General features: G+C 48.8%; 1 protein-coding gene across 7 annotated transcripts in view; it reads right to left on the reverse strand.

Moving 5' to 3' along the window:
• Window positions 1-13,712, reverse strand: part of ATP2B4 (ATPase plasma membrane Ca2+ transporting 4) — a 115,050-nt gene extending 101,338 nt beyond the window's left edge. For 2 of the 7 annotated variants that reach the window (XM_054479554.2, XM_054479563.2), the window contains exon 1: window positions 13,240-13,701. The gene's annotated coding sequence lies outside the window, so the exon portion shown is untranslated. Of the gene's footprint in view, window positions 1-12,382; window positions 12,571-13,239 lie in introns of those variants that run through there. The other 5 variants (XM_054479568.2, XM_063646950.1, XM_054479577.2 and 2 more) reach the window with 4 other exon arrangements.
• Window positions 13,713-20,313: the final 6,601 nt, after the last annotated feature.

The following is a 20,313-nucleotide window of genomic DNA, read 5'->3' on the forward strand; positions in this document are numbered from 1 at the left end:
CGGAAATCTCTTTTCATCTGCTCCTCTTACAGGGCTAAATGGCTTAGGTCAGATATACAAACAGAAAACACAGATAAATCCAGGGTCATACTTTCTTTCAGACTTTTCTATATTGCTCCTAATGTCCCCCATCAAAGTAGATTGTGAGGCCAGGGGCAGTGATTCACGCCTGTAATCCCAGCACTTTGGGAGGCAGAGGCAGGTGGATTGCTTGAGCCCAGAAGTTTGAGACCAGCCTGAGCAACATAGCAAGACCCATTTCTAAAAAAAAATTTTTTTTTAATTTTCTGGGTGTGGTGGTGTGCACCTGTAGTCTCAACTACTCAGGAGGTTGAGTTGGGAGGATCCCTTGAGCCCAGGAATTGGAGGCTACAGTGAGCCATGATGACACCACTACACTCCAGCCTGGGTGACAAAGTGAGATCCTGTCTCTAAAAACAAAAAACAAAACAAAAACAAACAAAACACAGTAGGCTGTGGGGGTTAGGGACCAGAAGCACACCCAGAGGGTTACTCCACTGGTCTCAGTGGCCCACTGTCTGAGTCATTTTTCCCTCTGACATTGGTAAGCCTAGGAGTACAAAAGTTACCAAAGCAAAATCCACTCAATAATTTTTTATTGAGTACTTACTATGTGCCATATACTGTTCTGGGCGCTTGGGATATATCAATGAGCAAGGCGAAGACCATTGCTCTCATGGAGCTTATCTTCCAGGAGAGTAAATAACCTTTTTTTGTGTATTAGAAAGGCCATGAGCTTTGGTGTCAGGCCTGGGTCACATATCAGCCCCAACCCTAATGAGCCAAATGATCTCTGGGCAAGCTATTTAACTCACTGAGTGTTAGCTTTCTTATCTGTAAAATGGGAACCATAGCATGTTGTAAGAGTGTAGTAAGGATTACAGATAATGCATATTAATCGCCTGGCACAAAGCAGGGTTCAAAAATGGTTAGTACTATTTTTCCAGTCCCAGCTGAATCCACAGATTCTGGGACAACTCGCATGCCTTCTTATTTAGGGGCTTCAACCACAGCATTGTCTTTAAGATATCCTAGAGACAGTCTGGTGTGGTGAAGAATGTATTTGGGTTGAATCAACCTAAAGCCAATGAATTTTCCCTCTAGAAATGTCTGCTCCCACCCCTAGACCTGATGGAAAAGATAGGCCTGATTAGTCTCCCTACCCTGCAACAAGTCATAGATCACTGGAGTGCAGTGGACATCAGATCTAAGCTGGAATCAGCATCTGTTGGCGTTTGGACTGAGAGACTGAGTTAATTTACTTTGGAGAGCTAAGCGGGAAGGCCACATGGGCTGAGAGATGGAACCTACTGCCTGGTTCACCCACAGTGGGTCCTGTGCTTGTGGATGAAAGAGCAGGAGCCCATCTGTGAAAAGAGAGTGCTACAGCTCCAGGATGTAGGTGTGGCTCACAGAGGGGCTACACTTCCCACACCTAAGTTCTGTGCTATTTCCCTATAATGGCCTAATAAAGCTCCCTTTTACTTTTGCTTCTCTGAGTAGGCTTCTGTTCTCACAACCAGATGATCTCCAAGACAAAGCCTGTACCTGTCTCAGAAGGTGGTTGTTGTGACATAATTTGGAAGCATCTGGCATTTAGTCGACATACAATAAATGCTGTTGAAACTTCCCATGTTCTTGTCAACCAGTCAGTCACTCAGCCATGGAAAGAGAAATCTATAAATGGGCTAAACTAAGACTGCATCTTAGCCTTATGGTTTATGAACATCTTTATCATGTGGAAAATGAAGACAATGCTAATATCGACCTCACTGTTCACTGAGAATATTAAATGAGATGATTCAAGTTTAATACCTATCACATAAATAATAAATATTAGCTCAGATTATTACTTCTACCATTGTCATTGTTATTTAAGATGTGACAAGAGCAGGGCGCAGTGGCTCACACCTCTAATTCCAGCACTCTGGAGGGGCCAAGGTGGGCAGATTGCTTGAGACCAGGAGTTTGAGACCAGCCTGGGCAACATGGCGAAACCCCATCTCTACTAAAAATACAAAAAAAAAAAAAAAAAAAATTAGCTGGGCATGGTGGCATGCACTTGTAGTCCCAGTTACAAGGGAGGCTGAGGTGGGAGAATCACCTGATCCCAGGAAGTCAAGGTTGCAGTAAGCCATGACTGTGCCACTGTACTCCAGCCTGGGCGATGGGAGTGAAACCCTGTCTCAAAAAAAGATGCAACAAGTGTTTTAGGTCTTGATCTAAGCAAGGAGGGAGGATGCAGTGAGAGCAGGAGTGGGAGCACACAGAGAACAGGAGGATGTTCTCGGGAGTGGGGTCAAGGGGTTGGGCAGTCAAGAGAAGGAACTGAGATGAGGAGTGGGGAATAGGAAGAGGGGCTCACTGGAATAATAAACTTTACGTATATCTAGCACTTTAATGTTTATGGGATGCTTTTACCTACAATACCTTATTTGTCTGTCATAACACTCTATGGGGTAAATAATGAAAGGCGATATACAAACTGTAAAGAGGGCAAAACTCAGGCTAGGTGCAGATGTGCACAGCATGTACCAACTGAAGCTAAATCCACTCCTTTATCCTTTATACCACACTGCCTCTGAAAATAGGGATTAAGAGGCTGAAATGAGAGGTAAAGACCGGAGGAGGAACTGGAGGGCTTCTCTGGAGAGGTATTGTTCTATTTCTCAGTACCATTTGGATTCCTCTGGGCATCCCAGCAACAGAACATCTCCACCCCATCAGAGGCAGAGGCTCCAGATATAAGCAGGGGATGGTAAAGTCAGGTAACACTGGGAGGCTAACCGAGAGGCTGAATAAACCAGGCTGGACTCACACCCAGCTTCGGCACTGTGCCCTGGTCCAGGAGAAGGCTTTCTTCAGCAAAGGACAAGCGCAAGCCCTTTACCATTCAGGCCATGGTCTCCCTGCTAACACCAGGGGCTGCCCTGCAATGATATCTAAAGCCCCTCCCAGCTCAGTTGTGTGTCGGGTCTAGATCTTACCTCCCTGAAGTCAAGGGTTAAATGTGCTCTCCAGGGAAATAGATGGAAATTCCCTGGAGCACTACCAACAAGCAGGACTTGCTGTGAGTCCCCAGGCTTGGGACAATCATCCCTGAGCTTAATGTCAGTGATGCTGAGCCCTTCCTTTGCCTCCCGGATACCACTTCTTCCCAAACCCTTAACATAGTGCTTGGCATATGGTCTGTGCTCGCTTCATGTTTGTTGGATAAACAAATGGATAAATGAACAAGCAAATGAATGACAGATTGGCTCTGGCAATCAAACCAGCCTGTGCTGTCACATTATGGTGGCCCCGCCCTCTTGACTCTTAGATCCCAAATCAGAGCTCAGCAGCCAACCTGACTTAGTCAGCTGCTAAGGAAGGATGGAGTTAATAGTGCTTCCCCTCTGCACTTCCTCTGACCTTTTGGAGGAGCCACACCCTGAGGAAAGGGTAGGGCCAAGAATACCCTGGCAGGAGGAGATCTCTGCACACCTTTTCCCAGGACTTCTGTTTCCCCTCTCAATTACCCTGCCTCTCTCAGCTCAAGGCCCAGTGTGTGAGGAGGAGCCATGGAGGGGACTGTTAGGAGCTGCACGGTGATACGGGCAGTGCCAAATACTTCTTTGCATTTTCGGTAGTGCTAACGACCTTAATTGTTAATAATAACAGCAACAATAACAATCATGCCACTGGCACCTTTATGGTTTCTAGAATCTGTCTTCCAAACTGCTCCTAGCACATGACCTCACATCATCCTTGGAGGGACAGGGATAGTTCTCTCTGCCATGTGGGTAGAGACATTGGGTACCAGGGAAGTTTGGTGTTGATCTGGTCACGCAGTGTTGCAGTGATGGGGTCGAGGTCCCAGTCTTAGAGTGGGGAGAACTAGGCTGTATCCCCAGCTCTGCCTCAAACTAACCCAGTGTCTTTGGGCAAGTCTCGAGGTTCCAGTTCTCTGTCCATCTCAAATGCTCTGTCTCAATAAAATGAGCCTGGTGACAAGCCCAAAGCCTGGTGACCGTCCTCCCCGGTACAAGGTCAGAAAGCTCCTGGAATGGATGCTTGCTGCTTGCTGTGCCTGTCCTTGCATCCTAACAGATGTCATATGAGTGCTCCCCACAAAGAAGGCTGTAATATGGACAGCAGGGAGAAAACATCAAAAAATCATCCTAATGGTCCATAAGTGCCAGGAAAGCAGACAGGCGGCAGGCCGCTGCTGAGGCCAGATGCCATCCTGCCCACAGTACTGGTACTGGCTCAGACAAAGGCTGGAGGCCTTCCAGCAAGTGGGATCAGAGAGCCTCCCTCACCTGCCAGAGTATCCGATTCTCCAGGATGCTCCGAGTGTCCTCAGTCGGGAGGTAGCAGCACACCACTTCCTCCCCATTTCCCCTCCCCTCCTCCATCAAATCTATCCTTTCTCTTTAAAATCCTGTTTGGCAATCACCTCCTCCATGAATAATTTCCAGTTGAGCCCTGCCAAATTCTAGTCTCCCCATTCCCACTAACACCCCTTCAGCCCCCAGCCATCCTATTAGCAGCTGCCAGCCATCACTAGGTCATGTGTCCCTGCGCCAGATGAGATTTCAAGTGTGTGTTCCCACTCTTGTATCCCACCAGACAGAGGACGAATAGGGCCAGTATTTCCTATTTCCTCCTTTCTTAAATTTTCCTCCGTCTTCAGCTCCCAAGATAGGAAGCAGGGCATTCGGGACACAAGAGGAGCAGACTATAGATGGATGATACATTCCTCTCTACCTTGGGCAGCTTCCCTGGCCAGTTGCCAGGAAAGCTAATGCTAGAATCTCAACCAGAGTCCAAACAAGGGCTCTGCCAACATGTCTACCTCTAGGGCTGAAAGTCTGGATTGGCAAGGAGGGTAAGCTGGCCTAGCAGCTGGCAACTTTGCCTGAATTTCTAATCCAACCCACAGCTCAGATGAAAACCTAATCTCTCCAGCTCACAACACTGACTGCAATGCCACTGACATTATTCCAGTGTCGAATGATATTGTTAGGTAAGCTACATGAAATTGCCTTTGTAGGTCAAAAGTGGTTGTATATTGGCATTTTCTTTTTTTTTTTCTTTTTGAGACGAAGTCTTGCTCTGCCGCCCAGGCTGGAGTGCAGCCATTCTCCTGCCTCAGCCTCCCGAGTAGCTGGGACTACAGGCGCCCGCCACCTCACCTGGCTAATTTTTTGTATTTTTAGTAGAGATGGGGTTTCACCGTGTTAGCCAGGATGGTCTCGATCTCCTGACCTCGTGATCCACCTGCCTCAGCCTCCCAAAGTGCTGGGATTACAGGCGTGAGCCACCGTGCCCGGCCCTATATTGGCATTTTCATATGGTTCAATATAATAACTTTTGGGGGGATTATGTGCCCTAGGAAACTTTGTGAAAGTTTGAATTTCTCTACCTCTAGCTAATATTCCTTAGTTTCTGGCCTAGGACATAGCAGAATTACGGCCTTGGAAGGTACTTCCTAATTGAAGTTCCCGGCAGGTGGAAGTGGGAAATCTTAGAACCTGTTCTACTCCCAAACATCAATGATGGCAGTTCAAAGGCATATGCTTTTGGCCTCTTTTCCCCTGGTCATCCTGGGCAGAAGGATGGGACTTGGCTGCAAGTTGTTACATTGTGCTAGACTCTATCTGTGATAAAAGAGTTTGGTTTGGGCATTGAGAGTTTTACTCCTTTGTCTTCTATAGAAGAGGAGGGTCTTGAATCAGGAATGTTTGTATGTCCAAATTTGGTTTCACGTAACAGTGCAGTTGATGAAGGCCCAGAGATATCCCCTGCTTCAATCAAGGTTACACAGCAGACAAGAGTCCAGATTACCAGTTTTCTGACTCCCAGTCCCATGCTCTTCTGGCAAGCCTGGCAGCCCACTAGAACAAACTCCTCCCTGTCTGCCCCCTTCCAGCTTCCTGGCTCCCGCTCTTTCAGGCTCCCTCACCAACACAGAAGGGGAATTGACTAAAGGATTAATAGCCCTCGCCTACAAGAGCCTACGTAAAAAGAGCCCTGAGTCATGTAGGGCCTAGCCCCAGGGTTTCCAGAAGAGAGGGAGAAAAAGAGAGAGAGAAGCCATCCTGGAAACTCAATCTCTCTCCAGAGTGACGATTAGGATGGGGAGGCAGGGGTGGGTAGCACAATGATTTGGGTCAATGACAGGACAGCCAGGTGTGCTGCCCTTGTCAAGGGAGTGCCTAGAAGGCCTTGCTTAGCTCAGGCATGAAGGCTCCAGGCAGGCACTGCTTGCTGGTTTCTTTCAGAATCACCTAATTAGAGAATTCTAAGGGATGCTAAAGGTTTGGTCAGCAACAATCTCTGGGCTATTTGGTGAATTTCTTCTCTTACAGCCTGGGACCCCCCTCCTCAAAAGTTAGGTGGGTGACTCTGGAAGCCCTCAGTCCCCAGGTTCCCTCAGCTGGCCCCATGGCATGATGGGAGAATGCCTGTCATCCTGCCTCCCTTTGTGGCCCACCCATCAGGGCCCAGGTGCTCCTGTCTGGACAGAAGAGGCTGTGGGTGGGGAGCAGTGAGGGTGGGAAAGCAGGCTTCCTAAGGGACCTTACTTTCTCAGAAGATCCCTCTGTGTGCTCCATGGGAACTCTCAGCACCCAAGAGCTTAGAAAAGACCCTCCTATTGGTCAGGAGTTTTGCAGATAAGGTGAGAAGAAACCAGGAATCTAGGAGTGCCTCTGGCATGGACTTCTCTCTCTCTGGCTAAGTATTTGGAAAAATTTCAAACCTGAAAGTTGAAAAAAATAGCACAATAAACAACTGCAGACCCTTTACTTAGTTTCACCTCTTTTTTTTGAGACAGGGTCTCACTCTGTCAACGAGGCTGGAGTACAGTGTCATGATCACGGCTCACTGCAGCCTCGAGTTATCCTCCTGCCTCAGCCTGCTCAGTAGCTAGGACTACAGACAGGTGCACAGCCTCCATGCCCAGCTAATTTTTTATTTTGTAGAGGTGGAGTCTTCCTATGTCATCCATCTCTACAACAACAACAACAACAACAACAACAACAACAACAAAATTAGCCAGCCATGGTGGCATGCACCTGCTCCAGTTACTTGGGAGGCTGGGGTGGGAGGATTGCTTGAACCTGGGAGTTTGAGGCTGCAGTGAGCTATGACTGCACCACTGCACCCCAGCCTGGGTGACAGAACAAGGCCTTGTTTCAAAAATAAATGGGGGCTGAGTGTGGTAGCCTCGTTGGCATTTCTGTTCAGAGTTTTCCCTCCCTGCTCCTCCCTGTCCATGTCAACTGTCAAAATAGACTCAAGGAATTTTTAATATTCAATGTGTTACAATCTATTACCATTATCCTTTGGAATGCTTAATGCGTTTCACATCTGGTTGGCGGGAGACCCTAATTTAAGCCAGCTCCTGTGACAACATGTCATGACATGAGCATGCTCTAATTTCTGGCACAACATAGTTCACTTATACTTTCCTGGTCTCAGACTTGGAATTAGTCATTTTTTCAAGGAGCACTGTTCCTTACAACCTCCCCCGTGGGAAGTTGTACTTAGAAATAAAAATCCAGGTACTAGGTGTGTTCCTGTCCACAGTCCTTTCAGTGGACAGACCCACAAGATATACAAAAAACCCCAAAAGATTCTTTTTCCCCTTCACCTTTTCCATACTTATATCTCTCTTTTCCCATAGTGAGACCCTGATTTCCAGAAATATCACCACAGTTACTCATTTCATCTATCATACAATAAACAAAACAGTTTCCAATTTATGACACAAATACCACAACCAATAACATGTCTACAAAGTAAAGGTCAAGATTTCTTTGTAGGTGTTTTTTTTTTTTACTTAAAATATGAATATAGAATCAGGGTATGAAGCTTAAAAAGTACTTAAATTAGGCCAGGCGTGGTGGCTCACGCCTGTAATCCCAGCACTTTGGGAGGCCGAGGCGGGTGGATCATGAGGTCAGGAGATCAAAACCATCCTGGCTAACACGGTGAAATCCTGTCTCTACTAAAAATACAAAAAATTAGCCAGGCGTGGTGGTGGGCGCCTGTAGTCCCAGCTACTCGGGAAGCTGAGGCAGGAGAATGGTGTGAACCCGGGAGACAGAGCTTGCAGTGAGCCAAGATCCCACCACCACACTCCAGCCCGGGCAACAGAGCGAGACTCTGTCTCAAAAAAAAAAAAAAAAAAATTTCTTATTTCTCCTGCTTTCTTATCCCAAAGGTGGCATACTATATACTGTACTATGTCTTGGTTTTTTCACTTAATAGTATATCCTAACAATCATGTCATATAAGTTCACAGGGCTCCTAGTCATACATTTTTTTTTCTTTTTGGCTGCCTGGTATTCTATTGTATGGACGTACCATTGTTTGTTTAACCATTTTTTTAAGAATGGGCATTTGGGTAGTTTCCAATGATTTCCTATTGTAAATATGCCTTTAAAAACCACCTTGTGGCCGGGCTTGGTGGCTCACATCTATAATCCCAGCTCAGGCGGGTAGATTGCCTGAGCTCAGGAGTTTGAGACCAGCCTGGGCAACATGGTGAAACCCCATCTCTACTAAAATACAAAAAATTAGCCAGTGTGGTGGCTTGCACTTGTAATCCCAGCTACTCACGAGGCTGAGACAGGAGAATTGCTTGAACCCGGAAGGCAGAGCTTGCAGTGAGCCGAGATCGCGCCGCTGCACTCCAGCCTGGGCGACAGAGCGAGACTCTGTCTCAAAAAACAAACAAACAAACAAACAAAAATCACCTTGTACGTAGCTTTCCATATTTGTGAATGAGCACCTTCTGGATAAATTCCTAGAAGTAGGATTGCTGGGTAAATGTGTACGTAGCTTTGTTAGATATTGCTAACTTCCTCCCCATTGAGGGTGTACTACTTGTTTGTACTCCTGGCATTGATTTTGCAACCTAGGTAGACCTTGCTGTGAGGTGTTCTAAGCTAAGACTTTCGTTGAACCTAGCTAAGAGTCCTTGACCTTCCTACCAATAAACACGCTGCTCCAAACTCCCTTTGCCACACCCCAAGTGAAGTGGCAGAAAGGCAAGAGGAAGGGGGTCTTATTAATCCCATCCCAGTTCATCTTCCCTGAGTTGTCCCAGGGATTTGTGCATGAAACTTGGGAAACTAGAGCAGAGGTGAGTAATGAGGCTGAGGATCTTAGGCAGAGAGGAACTGGGGTGAGGAAAGGTAGAAATCGGGGCTTTGCCCCTTGGCATCTATGTTCTCAATCCCTTCCTTTCCTTTGGCCTCTCCACTATCCCTTCACACATACACTGCCTCTCAAGCCTCTTCCCTGACCCGGAGCCCTTGGCTCTGGTCCTCACTAGATCCTGCCTGGTTTCCCTCCTCAACCCAAGTTCATGTAGGCTGAATACAGAGGACTGGCTTAAGGTAGAGGCAGAAATAGAAAGTCCCTGTCATTTCTGTTTTAACATGTACAGAGGAAATAAGTCAGTGGAACAAGAATGGCTCACACAAGGGAAAGAGGAAAGAGGACACAAAGAGAGATACTGGCAGAGGAAGCCAAGGGCAAAACATTCCACACAAGCATTTTGGACTCCAGCCCCAGGGCCTGCTCTAATCCTATGACATGCAGAAAAGGGGACATGAGTGGAGAAAGGTTGTCATCCCAGTCTGACAAGGCAGAGGCCTTGCTTTTCTCATCCCTCTTTCCTTCTCACCCCTACCCACCAAATACTGACTGGGATGACAGGAATCAATGCTGATCTAAGAAGCAGGGAACTGGGCTGGGTAGGGAGCCTTGTCTGAGGGGCGCCCTTGGGGGGAAGAATTCGGATTGCTTGAAGAATCCTTCCAGAGAAGGATAGTTAAGACTCTGGGTGGGGTGTTCCCCTTCAAGGTCAAACACTTGGAGCTAATTTAACCTAAGCCAAACAGTTTTTTAGGGGTTTGGCTAACAGGGTTTGTCTTGATCATTCTGGGGACTAAGAATGAACAAGATCCTTTTCTCTCTCCAAGGCTTAGTGGGTCTGCAATGCTCTGTCCTAGTGGATAGGGCTGATCCATGTCTTTGGGTGCTGGGTCCAAGGCCAGGAGCATTGAAAAAAAAAATAGAGAGAGAGAAGGGGTTTCAGAGTTTTTGAGAGAAGCTAAATTCTTGAATAAGGGGCAGTTTCCGGTGGAAGGCTTGACCTGCTGACAGGTGGCAGGGAGCAGCCCAGACGCCATTCCTCTCGGGACCTCCGGTTAGTGGGAGTGGGGAAGAGTAAAACCTCCTGATATCCTGGCCCAGGACGTCCAGCCCCTACACACCACCTTACCTCTTCCAACCCCCACACCTTCGGCAAATTCTAACTGCTCTCCTTCTGCCCCTAACTGGGCCCTCTCATTTTGATTTTCTTCTGACAAAGACCACAGCAGTGTGACAAATCTGCCTAGCCACGCCCTGTCACCTCTACCGTGGAGAGCAGGCTTTCCATTGTGCAGAGGGGAAACTGGAGGCCAGACGTCGGGTTAGGAACTCGCTGGCATCAGGCTGATACCAAGGCCCCCAAAACTGCCCGTACTTCTCTCAACATGCCTTGACCCAGCGCTCTAACATCCCAGGCTCTGTGCTGGGCGCTGGGAGTCCCAGGGGTAAGACGGGCTGTGCTCCTTTGACTTGACCTTGAATCTAGAGACTTGGTGGTAAATGGAAGGGAGAAGGGTCTGAGCCTCGGCACAACCTGGGAGGCAGGAAGCCTCCTTTCGCAGCTCAGTTCGCATTCTCCACGGAGTTCTCAGACTACAGCAGAGCCCGGGAGGGTGGAGCCCAGCGGCGGAGAGGTTGGCAGGGCGGGGTCGCAGAGGCCGCGGAGAACAGAGGGGCTGCGGGGTTGCGCAGTCAATCCCACCCCGAGCCCCGGGGGAAGGGCTAAGACTGCGGGAGCCGATTACCCCTTTGGCCGCGACCCCGGGCTCAAAGCCGCGGGAGCAGGCGACCCGGTGCGCGCTAAATAACGACCTCACAGAGAAGCCGTCGCCGAGCCCATCAACATAGACCCCTAATCAGATTACTGAAAATAGGAAGGCCGGCTGCAGGAATAGCGGCACTCTGAGCCTCCACGATGGGAGGCCGCAGCAGAAGCGGAGGGATTTTCGGGGTTGCACCTCAGCAAGATGGTGGCAGGGAGGATGGGACTCCCGAGGAGGAGAAAAGAAATGGATCCCCTCCCTCCAGAACACGGGCATTAATTCTGTCTTGGGGCCCCTGCCCAGTGCGGAAGGCCTCATTCTCTTCTCGAGCAGAACACAGGTAGGGAAGAGCTGTCTAGCCGAGGGGTGCAGTCAGATCAATCAACACCTCAAAGTGAAAATCGAATCGGTTCCTGTTGCTTCCCCAGCCCCGAGATGAGCTCTCTAAGTGTTTTGCTTCCTTCTCCCCCAGTCTCTCAGCTGTAGCCTTTACCACTCCTCCAAGCCCTGGGGCTGAAGGCAGGTGTTTCCTCTCCCCCAGCCTGATTCCCACAGATTTGTCTGCTTCAGGGTTTAGGGCCCACCTTCCAGAACACGCCTTACCAAGCTGCCACCATCCTTCCTGCCCCTCCCAGAGTCTGCTCCCCAAGCCACCACCCTCAGCCAAGGAGGGTAACTCAGCACATGGGCTAGGAGGCCTCTTCCACTCCCCTTCTTCTTAAACGCTCCTGGCCCAGCCCCTCGTCACCCCCAGGCTGCTTTCCTGGGCCTGGCCCAGCCTGGAATGAGCCTGGTCTCCTTCCTCAGGTAGAGGGCTCAGAGTGGAGGGGGCGTAGTAGGGCTTCCAATGGGAAGCGCGTGGAGAAGGGGCAGCTTGGGGAGGGGCTTAAGGAGCAGGGCCAGGGTCTCTAGACTCCCTGCCAGACTTCTCACACAGAGGAGGGGGGCGCTGCAGAACGGGATTTTGTTTCCCTTTCCTTCCCCACTCCTTTCCCCTCTCCACAGGGGCCTCAGTTGAGTGCCGGCCTAGTTCTTCATATGACATTCCCCCTGCCCGACCAGCAGGCGCCGGCATCATGTCTGCAAGTTATTGTTAAGTCCGGCAGGAATGCCCAGGAGGGAGGTGCCTCTGGCAGCAGAGTGCCCACTCCCCTCCCAAGATGCGGCTGGCCACTCCTGCACCCTCCACACCCAGTTGGAGAAGAGCGGCGGGTACCCTCAGGGAGGTGGAGGAGTGTAAGAGGCCAGACTCGACTCGGGGAAGGATGCCAGCAGCCCCCTCTACCAAGAGCGAGCCAAGTATGTAAAAGAAAGAGAGAAGGGAGAGCAGGAAGGACAATCCCAGTCTTAATTCCTAGCTCTTCAGCAAGCCAAGGCAGTGACCCGAGACGCTCAGGGACTCTTCCACAGATGCCCGTGGCCCACCCCATCTGCCAAACACTCACCAGCCCCACAGTGTCCAGCTTCAACATCGGAAACTTTTCAATTCACCCTTCTCCTTCCTCCCCTTTGGGACCAGAGATGTGTGGGGCGGTGCCCTCGGAGACACTCATACAGTTGGTTCTGGACGCTCACACACACTCAGACAACAGCGGTACGAGGGAACTCCCAGCTTTTTCCACAGCTAATTATAGATGTGAAAGTCTGAGGATGTTTTGCAAACAGCACAGAGAAACTGCTGAGGTTTCTCTGCAAAGCTAAAGAAATTTAATTCGTGCACTCTCCTTCCCCACTCCTGCCAACTTCTCCCAGCCCACCTCTACCCCATGGCCCCAAAGTGCCCCCTCCTAGTTCCCGCTGCAGCCTCTCTTTCTGCTGAAGATTTCTTTGGTTCCTTTTTTTTTTTTTTCCATCTCTCTTTTGGGCTTTCGAGAAAGGGAACAGACACGGAAAATATTTTTGCAACAGTTTTCCATCCTGCGTCTCATTCCCCAGCCAAGGGGGAAGGGGAGGGCAGGAACGGAATGGGTTGGGAGAGGGGAGATAAATATTTTTTCCAAGAGCTCAATTTTGGTGTCAAAAAGAGAATCCCTCCATTCCCCTACCCCATAGCCCAGGAATGACAAGAACTAGGAAAAGAGAGATAAATCACTTGTTCGACTATATGGTTTCTCAGAACTGATAATAGGTAAAACAGTATTTGACAAATCTGTGCACACACACATATTTTAAAAAATCCTCCAAACCCAGTCGCATGAAATATGCTAGAAAGAGGAAAATCGGGGAGTTTTAGAAGCCATTGAGAGAAAAGAAAGAAACAAAGTTTGCAAATCACAAGTCAATTCATTCTCTGCAAGCCTACCTCTCTTTCTAGCAAAGATCCAGGTTTCTCCAAGCGGGACTCTCCCTCCGGGTTTCCATGGATGGGGGTAGGGTGGGGTGACCACCCACCAGTCTCCCCAGTGTGGCAACCAAGCTAGAGACGCTGGCTTTGCTCTCTTGCCTTTCCGGCTAAGGCCGGGGAGTGGGCTGCGTCTCCTCCCCCTGCCCTTCCAATGGGAAGGACCTCTCAGGTTCCTGAAAGAAAAAGGGTGCAGGAGAGCTGGGCGGATGTCTCTGATCTTGCTCTCTTCGGAGGGATGGTGCCCCACGAAGTTCGTGCCCCCCTCCCAGCCCCCAGCTTTGGACGATCTCAACAGCAGAGCTTTCTTAAGAAAATGCTTGTCATGGCAACAGCTCTAGCTAACTCGGGCCAGACTCTTGCTCACCAGCTCTCCCCAAGCAGTGCGGGAAGAGAGAGGGGAGGAGCAGGAGCTGGAACAGAGGTGGGACTTGGCGCGAGGCCAAACCATTACTCGACTGTTAAGGTGGCCCGATTCCTGCGGTTACTTCCTGGTTCGTCTTAAGGGGGAATGGGAAAAGAAAGGGAAGGAATCCCCTCCCCTGTCGGCTTTCTTCCCCGCCCTTGCTCTCACTTGTTGAATAGAAAGCTGAGTAGGGGTGGAGGAGGGGTGAGGGTGGAGGTGGGGAGTGGATGTGGGTGGCGGTATTCAACGGTTGCTGGGCGGAGGGGAAAAAAAAGGAAGCTTCGGGGCAGGCGGTTGGCTTCCTGCAGCTCCTACGGGCCTCTCAACCCCTTACTCACCTAGATCCAGGACCCAGAAACCCGAGGTGTCTGTGGACACTTGTATGTCCCCTCCCACCTTCCTGCTCCTGTCTGAATAGGGGGTTCCTTGGAGAAGGAGAATAAATTGTTTTGTAAACACACACACACACACACACACACACACACACACACACACACACACGCCCGTCCTCCCCCACACCTTATATACAGGTCACATTTTGTTCCCTCTTGCCCCTGTACCCACCAGAGGTATACTGACAGTGCTTGAAAATAGCTGCTTACTTTTGAGTCCTGCTATGCGTGGGCTATGACACCAAAAGCTTTGTCTATATGGTATCATTTCTAGTCCTCATGGCAATCTTGAAAGGTACTTATTATTAACCTCATTTCCTAGTTGAGGGAATTGAAGATTGAGTGTCTGGCCCAAGGTTATACATCTGGCTAATGACAGAGCCAACGATTCAAGGCCAAGTCAGACAGACTCCAAAGCCTGAGTACTTTCCTGTACTTGTATCATACTCCGGCACACATTTCCATTTTAATTTGCACACACTCAGACATCCATGCACACTTATACACAGCCTGTAAACAGTTAATCACACCCCCATACCCACACACCCACTAGCATTGTGCAACAGTGCCACCCATAGATTTTGCATAGAACTTTATGGCTTTCAAGCACAAACATGCACCATCAGCTGGTTCACACAACAACATATCTTCATTGACTGACAGATTCCCACACCTACCTCAGCAAACACACTCATGTTTATATGCTTATGGAAGGCACATTGACATATATCTCACAGGTTATAGCTATGAGCTATGCTGTGAAGAAGGTGACTGACCACTACTTCCCAACCTTTTAAACAGAGGGTTGGGAAAAGGCCTCTTTGATCCTATCATTCTAACCCAACACCTCACACCACCCCCTGTCCTTCTTTGCTGTCATCCCTGCCCCCAAGAAACAGAGCCACAGGCACATGGAGAAACAGAGTTGTGAATTAGACCCAGGGGTCCAGTTTCCCCGGTGTCCAACTAGCACACTTCCCAATGTTCCCTCATTTGTGTCCTCTTTTTCCTCTTCATTTTCTTACCCTGCTATTTCTTTTTTCTTCTTTCTTTCTCTCCTTCCTTCCTTCCTTCCTTTCTTCCTTTCTTCCTTTCTTTCTTTCTCTCCTTCCTTCCTTCCTTCCTTTCTTTCTTTCTTTCTTTCCTTTTCTTTCCTTTTCTTTCTTGACGGAGTCTTGCTCTGTCGCCCAGGCTGGAGTGCAGTGGTGTGATCTTGGCTCACTGCAAGCTCCGCCTCCCGAGTTCACGCCATTCTCCTGCCTCAGCCTCCCGAGTAACTGGGACTACAGACCCCTGCCACCACGCCCGGCTAATTTTGTTTTTGTATTTTTAGTAGAGACAGGGTTTCACCGTGTTAGCCAGAATGGTCTCGATCTCCTGACCTCATGATCTGCCTGCCTCGGCCTCCTAAAGTGCTGGGATTACAGGCGTGAGCCACCGCACCCGGCCAGTAATGTTTTTAGGCTGGTTGGGCTGGGCTCAGAACTCAGAGTTCATCAATGTGAGGCTGGAGATTGCCTGCTGTCATCTGAAAACAAAATCCAAAATAAGCCCTGGCTAGGCACAGTGGCTCATCCGAGTAATTCCAGTACTTTGGGAGGCTGAGGCGGGAGGATCACTTGAGGCCAGATTTCAAGACCAGCCTGGGCAACATAGCAAGACCCACCCCATCTCTACAAAAAAATTAAAAACAAGAGAAAAAAAATAAGCCCCTGCCTGTGCTTGTGCCTCTCCCTGCCAGCAGCCGAAGAAAGTTGCAGGGGTAGGGGGAGATTTTAGGGTCACCCTCTATGGGAACTATGGATTGTTTAGTCTTTTTTGTCTAGTGATTGACTGTCTCACCCTCAAGGCACTTACAGGACCCTAAAGGTGACCTTTGTTCTCATTTCAGCCTCTTGCAACTCCTCTGGTCACTCTCACCTTCCCAGGGCATTTCAAGAACAGAGTTAGTACCTTGTTAGATTCCTTCCTTCCTCCCTCCCTCTTCCCTCCCTCTTCCGTTCCCTCCCTCTTCCCTTCCGTCCCTCTTCCGTCCCTCTTCCGTCCCCTTCCCTCCCCTCTCCTTCCCTCTCCTTCCCTCCCCTTCCCTCCCCTTCCCTTCCCTTCCTTCCTTTCTTCCATCTCCCTTCCTTCCTTCCCTCCCTCTACCTTCCTTCTTTCCTCCCTCCCTCTTTCTTTCTTTCTTTCTCTTTCCTTTCTTTCTTTTTCCTTCCTTCCTTTCTTTCTCTCTTCCTTTTTTCCTTCCTTCCTTCCTCTCTTCCTTTCTCCCTCCCTTCCCTCCTCCCTTTCCTTCCTTCCTTCCTTCCTCCCTCCTTCCTTCTTCCTTCCTTCCTTCTTTTTTTCATTATGGGTCTCCCTGTGTTGCCCAAGTTGGTTTTAAACTCCTGACCTCAAGTGATCCTCTCACCTCAGCCTTCCTAGAAACTGGGACTACAGGCACACCCTACAATGCACAGCACCCTTGTTAGATTTTGGTAGACCCTAGCAAAATATCAGCTTCAGGAGCCCAAATCAATTGTTGGGGAAGACATGAGAAAGAAAGGAAAAGAAATGAATCAGCTTAACAGAGCTGCAGATTTAATGGCTTGTCAGGCTCCCTGCTGGATGGCAACAACATGACATTTTAGCATCAATGAGTGTCAGTTGCATCTTTATCATAAGAAAGCCAGTCTCTGAAATGACTCTTTAAATGTATTAAAGTATATTTTAAGCTCGTCTGCAGTGGCTGTGTGTGGAGGCATTGCCTAACTGTTCAGTAAACTTGTCTTGGGGGAATAACAATTTAGGCCAGATGTATGGTCCCGTTAAAGAAGTCTGCTTTGGCTGCCTGTTTTGTGGGGACTGGGAAATGATACCCTTTCATAGCTGGTTATTATTGGAAAGGTAAGATCTTCCCCTCAAGCTCCCCAGATTCCAGGGAGACAGGCTCTGCCAGGGAGGTGCTGTCAAAAGAGGCTCTGATGGCTGTCCCACATCTGGCTGGCTAGGATTCAGGGGCAGGCCAGGATTATGACTTCCAGGGTGGCTGTAGATCCTCCCCTTGACCGGCTGTGGGGTTGTGGGATGAGAAAAAAGGAATCCCCCTCCCACTCCATTCCCACCCCAGCTCTGCTGCAGACAGGAGGGAGGGATGTCGGGGGTGGGTCAATGTGACCCCAGAGGAGCCGAGGGGACCATAGCCTGATCTCTGTCACTGAGCTGACCACTGAGGCCTGTGTTTTCTGGAAAGCTAGAAGCCTCAGTGCTTCACTTCTTGCAGCGGCAGGTTTGAGGTCTAGAACGGGTAAAAATAAATCTATCCATAAAAATAACCACTAGATGTGGGAAAATGGAGTTGGCCCCGCTGGGGCAAGAAGGAGGACACTGCCTCTGGCATCAGAAGTTCATAGTCTGCATGTTCTGCTCAGCTCTGAGCAGTCCTGTTTCCCTCTTCTCCCTGCTGTACTCTTGACTTTACAGGTTCCTGTTCTTTAGATCTAGCCTGGCTCTCCTCAGCCTCCTGACCTCCCCATAGCAGGTCAGTCTCTACAGGGCTTACATCACTGTGGACCCTGTCCCTACCCCATCTCTCACTTGACGAAAATGCAGTCAGCACTGTCTCTCACTTAGGTGTTTAACAGAATGTGTTCCTCTGCCTCTTGACGGCTCCACCTTGAGTTTTCCAAATCTTCCTCACCATTTCCTGCACCTCCCCCGAATGCAGACTGCATGACTCCCTGTTGTGAATATCTACCGTTTTGCCTTGGCTAGAACAGCAGCCATTTTCCCCATGCCTGAACCCAGTTCTTTGGGACATCCTTTCTTCTCACTGTTAAGATGGAAACTGGGCCAGGCATGGTGGCTCATGCCTGTAATCCCAGCACTTTGGGAGGCTGAGGCAGTTGGATCACTTGAGGTTAGGAGTTCAAGACCAGCCTGGGCAACATGGTGAAACCCCGTCTCTACTAAAAATACAAAACTTAGCTGGCATGGTGGTGCGCACCTGTAGTCCCAGCTACTCGGGAGGCTGAGGCAGGAGAATCGCTTGAAACCAGGTGATGGAGGTTGCAGTGAGCTGAGATTGCACCACTGTACTCCAGCCTGGGTGACAGAATGAGACTCTGTATCAATAAATAAATACATAAAAATACAAAAAAAAAATCACTGGGCATGCCTGTAATCCCAGGTACTCAGGAGGCTGAGGCCCGAGAATCACTTGAACCCCAGAGGCTGAGGTTGCAGTGAGCTGAGATCGTGCCACTATACTCCAGCTTGGGTGACAGAGCAAGACTCCATCTCCAACAAAACAAAACAAAACAAAAAACAACGATTGAAACTGACATTTTATTAGCGGTCCTAACCCCACCTGACCCAAGCTGAGCCAATTACATCCTTTCCTGAGAGTTTTGCACTGACGATCAAACAGAAAACAAGGCTCGGTCCCTGCTGTGACTACTGTGAAGAGATACTCTGGAAGTATCAGGGGTCAAGTATCTGATACTCTGGAAGTATCATGGGTCAAGTTTCCTGCCCCCTGGAAGAAGCCTGCAATAAAAAAGAATACAGCTTGCATGCAAGAGAGGCAGAGGAGAAAGCTAAGGAGTGAGTGCCAGCAGCATTGGAGTTCGTTGTACCTCATATCCCACTGTACCCCTGCCTTTCCTACAAATGAGTTACATGACTCATTGTGCATGCCTACGCTAGACGAAACTAGGTTTTTTGGTCACTTGTACTAAGTAATGTAGAAATGTAGTGTAGAAAGTAACATAGAAAGTCTTTGAGCTAGCAGCTACCATTCAGATTCAGTCATTTCTGTGTGTTTTATTCATTCAGTAAGTATCTCTGAATACCTACTATTCAATTTAGCATACATTTATTGAATGTCCACTGTTTCAACATCTACTGGGCCCAGATGAGGTATACAGAGGTAATAAGCTTATAGTTTAGTAGAAGGAAAAGATTATTTCATAGCATAAGTAGCTACAATCAAAGATGCTATAATCTTTTAAATGTATTTACTGAATGCTTACTATGTGCTAGGTAGTACATATTAAAAGATGAAATATAAAATGCTAGGAAATGCTAGGGAGTGATTGCCTCAGATGGGAATATTAGAAGGCTCTAGGAAGGAGATAATATTTGCCAGTACCTGAAAAATCTTGAAAAGCAAGCTTTAAACTGTTTTGGATGGAGGCGGGGTTAGGGTGGGACATGAGCAAAGGTCTGGAAGTAGAAAGAATAGAGAACAAGGTGGGTGGGTTGCCTGAGGCCAGGAGTTCAAGCCTGGCCTGGGCAACATGGCGAAACCCCATCTCTAGTAAAAAAAATTAGCTGGGTGTACTGGCACACACCTGTAATCCCAGCTACTCGGGAGGCTGAGGCACAAGAATAGTTTGAACCCAGGAGGCAGAGGTTGCGGTGAGCCGAGATCGCGCCACTGCACTCCAGTCTGGGTGACAGAGTGAGACTCTGTCTCAAAAAAAAAGAAAGAAAAAAAGAGTAGAGAAGAAAGACTGGGGAGGTAGTTTGAGTTCAGTCAATGGAGGGCCCTGAGTGGCCTCACTGGGTCTATGTTTAGCAAGCTGGCTGTTGCAGTAGTGTGTAGGGTAGACTGCAAGCCTAAAGGTGGTGAGAGGGGTAATCCAAGCACAATGCATTACTAGGCAATGTTATGGAACACAGTGATATGTAACATAGTCCCTGTCTTCCAGAAGCCTCTAATCTGGTTGTGGAGAGATATAAAGCAGATAACAACAGAATAAAGTATATGCTGAAGCCTAAAACTTTGTTCCAGATGAAAAACCCAGTGAAAGTTTAGCAAAGGAAAGCTGAAGATGGGCTGGAAGCTTTGCAGAAGGCTTCTTAGAGTTGGTGAGACTCCAGTTGGACTTTTTGATTATTTCTAATGCTTTTCTTTCTACCTCCTTGCAGAGCAGGCCTGGTGATGGCTCCAGGGTAGACAGATGTAGTTATCAGAGTAACTTCTGCCCCCATGTCCTTTGCCTATCCTTATTATACAAATCCCAGGGCAAGGGTTCTAATGGGGAAGAAACTGGATCCAGGAAGACCCACTGAGCTCCAGCTAAGGGACTGGGGGCATGAATGCTAGGCAGAGATACCAAGGCAGAAGTCCTTGGACTTGGCTTAGGTCAAGATGGCAGGAGATCAGAGAAGGCTGCTAGATGGAGACACAGATAGCCAGGGTTTACCCTCCAAGACATTCTCATGTACAATCAAAACAACTAATTCTCTGGCCAG

The sequence above is a fragment of the Pongo pygmaeus genome, chromosome 1 (genome assembly GCF_028885625.2).
Source record: "Pongo pygmaeus isolate AG05252 chromosome 1, NHGRI_mPonPyg2-v2.0_pri, whole genome shotgun sequence".
NCBI lineage: Eukaryota > Metazoa > Chordata > Mammalia > Primates > Hominidae > Pongo > Pongo pygmaeus.